The sequence below is a fragment of the Mixophyes fleayi genome, chromosome 11 (genome assembly GCF_038048845.1).
Source record: "Mixophyes fleayi isolate aMixFle1 chromosome 11, aMixFle1.hap1, whole genome shotgun sequence".
Taxonomy (NCBI): domain Eukaryota; kingdom Metazoa; phylum Chordata; class Amphibia; order Anura; family Limnodynastidae; genus Mixophyes; species Mixophyes fleayi.
In genome coordinates, this window is record NC_134412.1 from 47,481,596 (window position 1) to 47,495,454 (window position 13,859).

The 13,859-nt window shown below is 40.5% G+C and overlaps 1 long non-coding RNA gene across 1 annotated transcript; it reads right to left on the bottom strand.

Annotated features, from left to right (window-relative positions):
- Window positions 1-930: 930 nt before the first annotated feature.
- LOC142106918 (uncharacterized) lies at window positions 931-3,548 on the bottom strand. Its single transcript, XR_012679814.1, has 4 exons — window positions 3,370-3,548; window positions 2,578-2,813; window positions 2,048-2,237; window positions 931-1,634 (listed from the first exon to the last, which is right to left on the bottom strand). It is a non-coding gene; the product is annotated as an uncharacterized LOC142106918 (long non-coding RNA).
- Window positions 3,549-13,859: the final 10,311 nt, after the last annotated feature.

Consider the following 13,859-nt stretch of genomic DNA (forward strand, 5'->3'; position numbering starts at 1 on the left):
TTAAGTCTCCTGGACCAAACCATGTTAAAATAAAAGGGTTGCTAATTTTTTCTCCATGTTGTACAAAAGTTAAAGCCTGGCTGCTTTCTCATGTAGGGCACAAATAATTGATAGTTTACTTGTACAATCAAATTTATAGTTAAGATTTGTGTGCTACATGAAAAACAGACAGTATTTAACTAAGGTGCAAAATAGGAAACTCATTTTACACCTTTGCATTTTAACATGGTTTAGTCCAGGAGACTTAAGTAAGAAATGTCTTCACTAAGTTCCTTAACGAATCAGGCCCTACCAGGAAAACTTTGTAGGCCTAATTGCCTAATGGATTATTTCTCAAAGTACTACATTATGGCCCTAAGGGTGGAAACTAAACATGTACATGCAACACAGAGCACAGGACAATGAAACCTTAGCTTGCACTACAGTTAAGTAGTACACACATCTCGGGAACACGCCATAAGGAGCAGACAGGTCTAAATGTGTGGATATTGGTCTAAAATGTGTAAATTAAGCAGCCATGATACTCACTTTAAAATGTTGTATTGTACTCTGACATTACACACTTGTTCCTGTGGATCAAACTATTGGAGTGTCCTCAAGTATGGCTCGTAGTTTACTCAGTACCTTGGAGTTTGGGGGTATTGTCTTGTTGTGGTCGAATGCTTGGGTATGTGTATTATTTCCTTCCACCCAAACTTTGGCAAAATTAGACATAGGATTAGAGTTTGCAAACACTTTGCCAGCCCATGACACTTGCAAATATGTATGATTTTGACCATCAGGACTCATATTTGTACAATAACTATCAACCAAATAGTTTTAACTGAAAATGTAATTTAATTCAGATTACACTCAGTTCACTATTAAAAATGTAAACAATTGTTTAGACAAATCAAACACTATTTTTTTTTTTCATTTTGACCCACGCCGTGACCCCCGTTGGGTCGCTTTAAGTCAGGCCTGATTATGAGTTAACCGTGATGTGGACGGCTCAGAGGAAGCTTCCAAACTCTCTTAGTCTGCAGGTTGTGACCAAGGGTGTGACGAAGGGCCAGGGGGATAGCCAAGGGGATAGTACGGGGGATAGTATGAGGGATAGTCAAATTTATGGGGATGGGGATAGTGATGGGGATGGGCATGGGCAGGGGTGGCAGACACAGAAGGGGCAGGAGACGTAGAGTTGAAAAGGCCAAAAATTGCATGAGGGAGCTGGTGGTCTGTGGGAGAGAAGGAAGCAGGTGTGGAATGGGGTGCAATGGGTGAAGGAGTGACAGTTGGTGGAGGGTGTGTGGAGATGTCATTATAAATTTGTTGCAGAAGGGTGGCAATAATGGTGAGTGTGGTATTTACTGAGGACATTTGGGTGCCAAAATTTGAAAGTGTATCATTGAACGTGGTAAGTTCATTGTCAAATTGGTGCTCCATACAGGTGAGGGTGTTTGAAATTGAAGCTAAATGTGTCTCTTGTGCTTCGATGGCGGACTCATAATGTTGCCTGATGTGCGCAAGTGACTGCAGCCTCAAGAGTCGGGAAGCCTCCATCTGAGTGGCATCCACATCACGGGCAGGCACCCCCACTTCGGCCATGGCCTCAGACTCCTACTCTGCATGTGGGCCTTCATCCGTCTCACATTCTGTATATAGAGCAAAAGAAAAAAACAAAAATAAGCTTCTAAACTAAGCAACCTAAAAGATAAAGCATTGGCAAAATATTATTTTGGACAAAGTGTGATGCATCCATTTTGACGAGGATAACTACAGGGAATTTAGCCCCAAACATGACTTGGTAGTCCCAAATAGCAACCATGTCTATTAAGTGCATGTGGTTTGGACATTCTCAACTATATATATTTAGGTTTGGATTTAGATAGGAACAACAGATCTACACATGTTAAAAACAGTGTGTACATTTCATTCCCTATTATGTGGTTCACAAACAGTATGACTGGAAAGGTTGCATTATGGCACATACTGATAGAGGTGCCACATGTTTCTAAACACAACATGAACATTAACAGACAGATATATTAAAATATTTATAATTTACCTAGGGGAGATAGCGCCCGTTTTAGGGGTGGGTCACAGCCTGTATCAATGCGGCTCACCCCAACAAGTTCCATCTCGGATATTGCCACACTTGCACGCTCCTCTAGTGCTGCAATGTGTAGCTCCTGGGAAGGCCCCCCTCCAGTTTGTTCTGCGTGCCTCCCTACGGACGCCAATTTAAGTCTGCCCATCTGTCGGAATGTGAAATAATAAAATGCCTTTAAGTGGTTGGATCGTCAAAGACATGCAACATAATAGTGTCCTTTTTATATAAACACACAAAATAACACTACAACTACACAGTGAAATGTGTGTGGCTTTTCAAGCGTGGGTAATGTAGAAAATGTTACTTTTAAAATTGTATAAATACACTTGGAGGCAGCCATGGCCATTTTCTAGTTTAACTAAGGCCTTGACAGACAAATGACTTACACAGACACAATATGTGTCAAGCTCACAGTCGCCAGACTTGGATTATGTTTTGAGTCATCAAACAGAAATTGTGGTTTGGAACAAGCATTTGAATTGCACCATTTCTGCTCTTCGTGCGTGAGACCCTGACAGGGAGCGCTAGCATTTATTTCTCGTGTGATCTAATCCCATTTGCTTGCTTTGTCCATTGCACTCAGCCGTCTTCCCCCTGAATGAAAATGTTCGATAACTTCGTTCATGAGTATTTCAGCTTCACGGTCAGAAAAATTGAGTCGCCGCCGGGTTCTCACACCCGGAGTGGCCTCCGAGCTTGGCCCTGCGTCAGACATAGTTATCTAGAATAAAAATGGAGTGTGTTCATTGCCAAATCAAACAGTCATGTTAAAGTTTGAAAATTTGACAACCCCACCCCCTTAATTGACTTTATTGCATGCTTAAACTAAAGAATGCATTCCTCAAACTCCAACCTAGCTTGCAAGCACATGCACCTTAATATTGAAATGCTGATTCTTTCTAAATATACACCTGTCACTTCGAAAACTGACCGAAAAAGTGGGTTATGTCAAGTCACCGAATCATCATTTGGAATACTCTTCCATTACTCATTTTTGTCTATATTACATTGATATTCCCGTGCTAGGTTTTGCAAACAAATTATTTTAAAAATGACCAAATGCAACAGCAGAAAAGAGGAAAGGAGGGCGTATCCCAAACAGCAGCAATTTAAAAGTCCACACAATAAAGTTGTGCAACTTTAAAGATACAAGTGTCTGTCATTTACATTCTCCGTAGACACTTCACATACAAGTGTAATGAGTCTACATCCCCTTCTGAGGCCCAGATAAATGAAGGCAAATTTGTCAGTTTCCATTCTTATCACTAAGTAATCACCAGTGTTTGAAGCACAGAGAACTCAATTATCTCCAAGTCAGATTCCTGAGCTGTATCCAACTGTAACCCACAAATTTGATGGGAAATCTAAGGGCACAAGAGAGGCATAAGAATGATTGTGAGTGTTGACAATATTGTACATAAATGCTTTTTGGGCACCAAATATACGGCCCGATTCATCAAGGTACGCAAACGCATACGCATCTGCTAGTCGACTCTGCGCATGCGCGAAACGACACTTGAGCTGCGTAAAACACCACATACGCTACACAATCACAGCAGATACGGCACTTAAAGTCAACTCAATCTCAAAGTCCAACGGAAATATATTTGAGGTGGAGGCTGACCACTTGAGAAGGGGTGGGAATGGGAGGAGAGTAGGCACGGACTGGGCGGAGGTGAGACATCATTTGAGTAAAGTAGGCGTTATGCTTTTTTACTTGAGAACAGTAAGCGTTCCCTCTGTGCAGTTAAGTGAAACTGACGTCACTCCTGTCTCAAATCCTTGACAAAGGTTAAGGAAGGCCAGGGTCACGTTTAAATCCAAAACACCTAGCGCAAACAAACTATTAAAAGCCTTGAGAAGCATACTTTGCGTGTAAAAACACAGCTTACAACTCTTCAATCAATTGTCATCAAAGGACAGGAATGTACAGGAGGTGTATAGAATAATGCTGTTCATCAGTTAATAATTACAAATCAATAGATGAAGGCGTACCAGAGAGTAATATAAAACCAGCTTATCTGTATCGGGATCTCCAGGAGGGAATCACAGCTCCGCCTAGTGAATCAGAGTGGAATTCTGCACGTTCATGTTTGATATGACTGGTCACTCTGTCTTGCATTTGGATTAAGACTGGATTATTTGTATATCTTGTTGAATACCAACCCAGAGATTGAACTGAATCCATCTGTTTATTTATATTTTACCCACCTTGTTCAGTATTATCTGTCAATATCACCATTGCGCCTTCGTTCTGTTGTACCTATGATATTTCATTTTCAGCCTTACCAGCCAGAGTTTTGAAGGAAGGCTGCCTCCTCACATGGAAAAGGTGTATATGTGGGATTGAATCCGATTACTTTACTCATACAATACTGTCTTGAGTGCCAGTGTTTACATATATATATGTGTGTCTCCAATGTTCCATTACTGTGATTGTGTTTAAAAAAATCCTCTTTGCTTTACACACACCTTTCTACTAAATGCCACTGCCAGGTCTAACATGTATAATGATATTTAGGCCCTAAGGGTTAAAATTGGAACTGCCGGAATGTCAGAATGCCGGATTTAATTAGCTTCATATAGCGCACTATGCTGCTTGCTGGCTCTTCAGTAAAGAGGCCTGTCTTTTATAGGCCTCTACACTGCAGTTTGGTATGCTAGGCAGATATATTTTCTACTATCACTCCCTATCCATTCCGGCTGCTGAAATGGAGTGCGCACTTCATTCCCCATTCATTACAGTTGCCGGAATGGAGTGCACACTCCATTCCCCATTCATTGTGGCTGATGGAATGGAGTGCACACTCCATTCCCCATTCATTACAGTTGCCTGAATGGAGTGCACACTCCATTCCCCATTCACTACAGTTCCCGGAATGGAGTGCACACTCCATTCCCCATTCATTGTGGCTGTCGGAATGGAGTGCACACTCCATTCCCCATTCATTACAGTTGCCGGAATGGAGTGCACACTCCATTCCCCATTCATTACAGTTGCCGGAATGGAGTGCACACTCCATTCCAATTCATTACAGTTGTCGGAATGGAGTGCACACTCCATTCCCCATTCATTACAGTTGCCGGAATGGAGTGCACACTCCATTCCCCATTCATTGTGGCTTCCGGAATGGAGTGCACATTCCATTCCCCATTCATTACAGTTGCCGGAATGGAGTGCACACTCCATTCCCCATTCATTGTGGCTTCCGGAATGGAGTGCACATTCCATTCCCCATTCATTACAGTTGCCGGAATGGAGTGCAGAGTGCATGATAAAAAAAAAAAATTATTTTTATTGTATTCAACGTTGGCATAAAAATTGATGTTAATTCTCTTTACAATCACCACAACCAGCATTCAAATTACTGTCAATGTGAAATGGATAATGGGACACTTGTTGATGGTGCTTTTGCAAAACTACTATGAATCGAAAGAATTTTTTTTACTAATTAAACGCATGATATATGCACCTTTAATCAGAGCGTATTATGGCCCCAGGAACACTTTTAACATCAACAGAAATATGGCAAGCATATTAATGATCCCTCAGAGACAAGAGCATTGGTGAGGACTTGAACTCACGCATGCAGGCTTGCAAGGTAGAATAGGTTACTGCTACGCCAATGTACAAGTGATAAAAACAACATGTCAAGCAAATGTCATAGAACTACAAGCTGACCACCTACTTCAATCATAAGTTGTTTTTCATAAAACTTTGTTAAAAGGCCAATACTTAGAAATATTAAACACATACAGATTTGGTACATGCAGAGTGAAAATGTCTGCATATTGAAATGTAGCCATGTATATTAATACAAACTCAAAGTATACTAATATTGCTAGCACTTCCAATTATTCATTTTTCTCTAAGGTTATTTTGGACACTTAGGTTTTTTCACTTTTGCCAGAAGAGATTTCCTATATCTTTGCAATCAAGTAATTTGGACCAACTGCTTTTCTCTGTTGTAGCTGACCACACTGTTCAACATGCCATATTACACAACAAAACATACTAAAGCACTCTTAGATAAATGGCAGAGTGTAATACATAAACTAACACATGGAAATAGACAAAGTTAAGCCACGTACAGGTATCATTCGGGATTCAAACTCTTTACCTTGTCATTGGCAACTTGTTTCTTTAGCCACTAAGGTATACTTCAGATGGAAACACCCACACCAAACTGCACATGAACTAATTGCACACAAAAATATCCTTCAACAGAATTAATTGAACACTTGAACACACCTTCTTAGTAACAGTCAGAAAGGATCATGTTTGGTGATTTCAAAATCAAGAAAGCAATGTGTAGTCTAATGAATATCAGATATTTTTACTATAAGAACTAAACACAAGCTTGTTTTAATCAGTATAAAATAAAAGAGAGTTACTCATAACCACCATTGCATAGACCCAGCATCAGATCTCGTCAGCTGATACCTGGCCTATACACCTGCATATACTTAGCTCATTACAATCACCTATAAAATACCCCCTTATGCACATTTACGTTTGTTAGAAAGCAATAGGTAGTACTGTGTTTTGCTGCTGGTGGTTTCCTTAACTGCATTTTATTTGTATTGAGTGTTATTTAAAGTTACTGTGTTATAGGCACTTTAAATGTTTTCAAGATGTTTGATGTGACACAATAACAGTGCATTTTTTTTGCAGATTTAATGAGCATTTTAATGCGTTTTATTTGACTATTGAATTGTAACCTTTTTTTAGGGGTGTGGTGTTGTGAAGCATTTCAATCTTCTACCTATTATTTAAACTCTTATATGGTATAGCAAAATTTCCATGGTGCAGATCACCATCTCTCACGAAAATGTGGAGCCTGGACACCTAACCTTCAACATTGATTTGCAAGGTAAAAAAAACAATCAAATATGGTTTCACACTTGGGGTAGTATCTGTCAGTCCACCCAAACTATTGTATTGGGATTTGTGTTAATGGCTTTTTCTTTTTAAGAAATAAATACAAATGTTGGGACCAGATACTTGGGAGGGAATCAAAAGTGTACCTTTGATTTCTGCAAAATAGAAATGCTGCTGGAAGGCCTGTGTCTGGAGTTATGGCGCTTATCAGTTTGAACAATAATGTTGATTGTTTGGTAGAGATTGGTGTTTATTGCAAAACTAAAGGCTTTTCTTTGTACTAACAGGCCTTGGCTGGGACATGTCTGGCTCACCTGAAAATAATCATTATTCAAGGTGGATTGTAAATGTCCATTGCATCCAGAAGGAAACTGACAGACTTGTAGCCTTTTTTCAGCTTGTAAGTATATAGTTATGGTCCTATTATGTCATTTGTGGACTTGTGTTACAGTTAAGATAACATATTGTAGATTTGAATGCTTGAAAGTACAGATGTGTACAAAGAACACAGGCAAAGACTTCGTTAGTTTAAATTGGCCAAAGTTTGTTGGCTTTCTATATGATATTTGAAACATAGAATATGGGCATTATGGCTTCCTGCATGAGCTGCCTTGCAACACTTCTAAGCAATGTTTAGAAAGGATTTGTTATGTTGTTTTTTGTTTCAGTTGCTTACTGTAAATGTGTTAGCCCAAATTATGATGTAGAATGTTTTGGAGATACTAATTAAATTGTAACTCTCTGCTGCTTTGGACACTGATTAACACCCTATACATCCTTCACTCCATTGTCCATCTAGACACAGGTCTCTTCTGGGTCACTTGCTACCTAGATAACTGCTCTTGTACTATAGGCACCTGTTGCAAAATCTCCCTTCCAATATCTCTTGAGGTATGGCAAGAAATTTGTGTACAAATGATATAGATTAATATGGAACACCAGCTGTCGCCAATGTTTGGCAGGATGTGCCCATGGGGTATGCTGTGGAGGAATGAAAGTCTCTGGTGTTTTGCATAATATGTAACAGTAAAGTGGTGTTGCTGGTTTAAATTTTAGTGTCACAAAAACAGTACATTTGTGAGGTTCATTTGGTGCTCTGGCTTGTGGACAATAGGCATTTTGCACATTCTGAAACTATATATTGTGGGAGGACTTTCAAGGCACAAATGATGCAAAACACACAGCTAAATCAAGCTTTCCAGGTTACATTGCAGGGGACACCTTCATGTGCACCAAGGCATATACTAAGTACATTCTTTAATGTAATATGTGAGCAAATCTTGCAGAAGTAGTGTTTTGTTTTTCCATTCAACAGGCCAAGCTGGTGTGCCTTTTGGAGTTCAGCAGTTCGTGTCTCACTAGACGTTGAAGTATTTCTCAAATGCTCCTAGGCTGCTTATGTTTCTTGACTTTGCCCAGATTGTCTACTCTTGATGCAAGTAACTTTGGCAGACAGACCACTGTCTTATTTGCTATGTATTGTGCTGAAACTATAGATTCATGTTTGTTTACAATAAATGTGACCATGCATTAGTGTCATCAAGCAGTCCCAATCAAGTATCTGCTGACTACTCTACTGCTGTTCTTTCTATTGTCATACCCAATAATCCATACATAGTCCTTTGGGGCATGTTTAGGGACAGGTTTACTTGTCCAATATATTGAGGGAATGTTTGGTTTTTGGCCCCTTAGCCACATACTGGTCCTCCCCTGAATTCACACTATGGGGCATATTCAATTAGATTTTGGATTTGCGGTAATGAAAAGTGTGCGTTCTTGCGGGTATTACAGTACCGCATTAACGCAGATTTTCGTTCGCAACCCTATGGGCTGCGAACAAAAATCCACGTTATTGCGGTAACGTGTATTACGTTTTGTGGCTGTTCTGGCGCGTTACCGCGAATCCGAAAGCTAATTGAATATACCCATATATGTAGTGTTTCCCTTTAATATTACATATATTTGTGTATTTTTATAGTCTCTATGGTTGTGGTGCATTTTAAAATGTGATATTGCGCACGTTCAATATGGTCTGTGCACATATAGAGATTTGCAAAACACCTCTGGCAAAGTGTTTCTTAAATGTTGATGGTATTGACTGGCACACTTCCTAGGCTAGGACCTGTTGAAGCCAACAGGGCCAAAAACACTTGCAACTCAAATGCAGCTTTGTTTGGAATCGTGGCCACAGACAAATGCTGCACACAAAGTCCACATATTCAAGACCAAGGTCTTTGAGTCAGATGCAAGTTAGGCATCTGTTGGAGTTGGTCATAACATATTTTCAAATGTATCTTTTAGACCGCACTGTTGACACAAAGGTGCATTTGGATATAAATCTAATCAATAAGCAGAGTTTGCAGTGGCTACATAGCTAATAGTCTAGGAATATGCCATGTCTGCATAGTGACCAACTGCCACTGTGGTTTTTGCTAAAGGGAAGCAATACCAAGAGGCCTAATGGTAACTGTGCACAACCATGACACAACTTGTTGTAGAGTCCAAAAATTGCATGCACCAAATAAAAGACAGATATTTCAATCAAAATGACAGGTAGCCAAAACCCTCCCCAAACATTTGTACTGTTCTACATTGAAAAGCCATTACTCTAATACAAATGTATACTCCATTTCAAATGCCTTCTGATGACAGCATCAAAACCAAGCTAACACAAGGCCAAAACTGACACTACATGGTGTAAGATTTACTTACTATCCCCATGTCCCCCCTAGAGTGTCTGGACTAGCCTAGCACACACTAACACTAGTAATTAATTCTGTTGGTACTCATTCCCATAGCATCTCTGTGCTCAGTTCTACACTGGGGTGGGATTTTTTGCTTACAATTGGTCAGCTACACTGTATGCTATTATTTTTGTTGGTATGAGACTTCCTACTGGTCACTTATGCCTAATGGGTAATTGTATGTGTATTCTCAATAAAACACATCAACAGCATGCAATTCCAGGTAGGCCCATTTGGTATTAACAATGTTTACACATATTGGGCAAATTTCTGGCCCAAAAAGCTATCATGTCCACAGTATGCCAGAGCCTGCTCAGTGAAGTTTCAAATTTGCAGGAGAAAAGAAAGGGACAAGTGGGATTAAATAACTGATTTAATTGAGAAGCCAGGTGTACATTAATGTTTTCTCACTGCAACACAGAGTACTCGTCTCATCGGCGACGGGCGCCATGTTCTTGGTGGGAGAGGCAACCATTACACACACAGGTGTCTGAAAGAGCCGTGTGTGACGTGAGCACGCCCATACGTGCTCTAAGAACCAATCGGCCTGCAGAGCCCTCCATTTTGAGTGAGCGAGAGCATTCCAAAATGAGGGCTACTATTTTCAGCAGGAGAGAATTGAGAGTACTCACAGCGGGTATGGACAACGTACCTTTTGGGAGCTTTATTTCTAACGAAGTAAAACTGCGGGCCTATGAAAGGGTCCGCAGACACCTCCGCCTGCGGTATAATATTCATAGGACCATCGTCCAGCTCCAGCGGCGCTGGAGCGATCTTAGGCGCCGTCAGCCCCAGCTCCTGGAGGAACTCCACCAGGAGATAAGAAGTGAGTTCTCTATTATTCACCAAAAACATGTGTATACACGTATATATCTGCTATATGTTTGAATATATGTTCACTCTAAACACCTAGCATGGCCTACATAACAATGTGCAAGCATACTATAAAGTGATATCCACTTCCAGTGCACCAAAAATGCTTTGCCTCCTGTCTCCTACATTTGTCTGGTGACAATGTACTGTCCAAAATGGTTTTGTGATAAACCTCAGAACATTAAGGGGGATTTTTGGAAATAGGCTTTCAAACTCTTGATCCGAGTGCTGTAACTTGCTGGTCTAACCTTAAAAACAGTTTGGAGTGGCAGATGTGTTGTCAATATTGGCCCAACATTTAAAAGGCAGGTTAGAAAACCCAAACACCTTAGCATTTTCACAAATTTACTGAAGGTCCCATAAGGTGCAACGCTGCCGGGCAGTGGTGGAGGCGGAGAAGGAGGTGGTGGAAGCAGAGGAGGAGAAAGCTGAGGATGACCAGCACCAGCACCAGCAGGTGGCAGCCCAGCGGGAGGCCTAGGCCGAAGCCTCACCAGAGGCGGAGGAGCAGGGCGAGGGCCAGGAGGAAGTGGAGGAGGGCTCCCAGCCTGTGGACCAATTTTCCCCCTGCGCCTCTGGGGCTGCTGACTGGTCGGTTGAGGAGCTGGAGCCACACCCACACCCAGAGGTTTTTCAGGATGAGGAGGCTGACAGGCAGCTGGTGTTGGCTCAAGCTGCTGAGGCCATAGGAGATAGTAAGTGTTTACAATAAAGGTTTCTTTGAATTTGATACCACTTCAATGTAGTTAAACATTGGAACTAATCCCTGCTGGAACACGTGTTGAATAAAAGATGACATTTATGACACAGGTTGCAATGATAATGGACATCCAATTGTGAGCTTGTGTAAACCAAAAAAGAACAGCCAGAGCCATCTTAACACATAGGCACGCAGGCCAGGGGCAACACAAATGGGCCCTAGAACCTGGTCAACTTGTCAGTATAATTTTTTTTTGTCTGGGGAAATCCAATCAAAAACAACATATTGTTACTTCCTGTGAGTGGTTTTGTAGGTAGTGGCTGACGTAGTGCTTTGCCCTGGGGCCTATAATGCTGGTAAGACAACCCCGTCCACGCCCCTCTCCCCGGGGAACACCAGAATGTAGTACATCTATCAAAATGCTACTCCAAAGCCTTAGCAACGTCTAATGTGCGTCCAAATGTTTTTGTAAGCCAGAGGCCTAACACTTTAAAGTAATGTAAGAGTACACATCTCTAGTAATTCCTGTTTGTTTGGCAAAATAGATTTACATGTCTTTAATGCATTTTTTTTTCTGTTTTCTTTCAGCACACATGCAAGAAGGGGACAATTGTCCTTTCCCCCCCCCCACCAACATTAATTGAGATGGCAAAATATGTCCGTAAATTAAGAAAACAAAAAAAATAAAAAATAAATTATAAAAGAAATGGAGAAAAAAATTGGCAGCCTGGTCTTTACTCTCGGAGTGATTTATTTTTTATATATTTTTTTTTGTAATTAGTTTACTTACATTATGTAAATACGTTTGAATTATTGAAGAGTGTTCTAATAATATATTTTTTATAAACAGATTCATTGGTGTGTGTGCTTTTATTAATATAGTGTAATTTTCCAACTTGTGGGTCTAATGACAAGAGACTGTATATAATAATTCCAAAAGCGTAACATTTAAGGGAGATGGTTTTTTTTAAAAACTCAATCAACATTTCTCTAACAGAAAAGGTTGTGATTTGCTGTTTACATGTCAACCAAAAGGAATATGTGCCCTCCACGAACAAGCCACCCCTGTAAGAGGTATGGCATCTGTAGGCCCTGTGTGCAAGATAAATTGCCCTAGCTAGTTTTCACATTCACCAAACCATGTGTCATTGTAGTGATATTCCAATGTGAAGTTAAAGTATCAGAGCTAAGGCAATCACACATTGAAGAGAACATGGAAACTGTACCCAGAAGTGGTGTCAGAGGTGCAAGCGTTGCAAAGCTCCATGGTACTGGAGTGTGGTAAGCGTTCTGTTTGGATAAAGCTAAGTACATGACCTAACCTGTACGACGTCGATCCAGATGAAAATCTGTTTGCAGACAATGTTGCATTTAACTCCAAGGAGGCTGACCCCCTACAACCCCAGCCCAATCTTAGTCCATTTGTAGTAATAAATGTCAGCATGGACATAATAATCTGCATGTGAAGTGTGGGCCCTGAGGCTTTTCTAAAGTACCCTCCCAAAAATGAACTTCTTCTTACAATACAGGATAAATATGAGGGCATATTTTACAATGTGGTTGAGCGTTTAAAACAAAACCCAATTCAAAAATGAAACCATTGTGTGAAGTTCCTGTGTTTCTTGTTAGCATAATGAATCAAGTCTACACAATACTTGTGGGTATGTTTGGTATTTGAACTCATGGCTGTTGTGAGTCCAAAGTGCTAACCAGTGAGCTACCTGTGAGACTGGTATTTTATCAGTAATTTGAGTGAATAATGAAGAGTACTATTAAGTGTGAGTTGCCTGTGTAGATCGCATGCTCTATTGTTGGTGTTCTCTGTGTTTTACCACATTTCAGGTTGGCCTAGTGGGTAGCTCTCCCTCTTTCCATAAAGACAGTCATGAGTTCAAATCCAGACAAATCCTTTATCTGTATTGAGTTTGTAAACTTCCTTTATGGAAGAGTATGCTAGGCATTTTACTGAAAAGACAGATATGGGTTTACATAACATATAAACATATACATTTTGTTATATTCATGATGTATGTGCTTGTAATGTATTCATGTCCATGCATTTGGCGTACTATACAGCGACTTAAAATCCTAAACACAGATCTTCAGCAATGTGTTTGATTAAAATGTGTAGTCTGAAAAATATTAGCAAACCAGAAACATCTTTCAGAGTGTACCACATCATTGTTCGTTGCCACTGATTAATGAATACAGGGTTATCCCGTGAAAATAAGCCACTGGCAATTATGTTTAGTTATGTATGTAAACAAGCTATTCTATTTGTCCCTCCCATATTGGGCGTGACGTATGCATTGCTAAGCTTCCCGTCAATCACTTCCCGTTAATCCGTTGCTTGTGCCTTGTTTACAGATCCGCAGGTGGGTGTGTTATTGCGTATGCGCTGCTTAATTCCGTCCCTTAAGTGTTAGAGGACCACAGGAAGGTGTGTTTTTGCTATATGAGGGGCTTATTTGGCTCGCATGAGAGCTTACGTTACTCAAAGTATGCAACGCAGATGCGTATGCGTTTGCGTACCTTGATGAATCGGGCCCATAGTGCCTAGATACATTG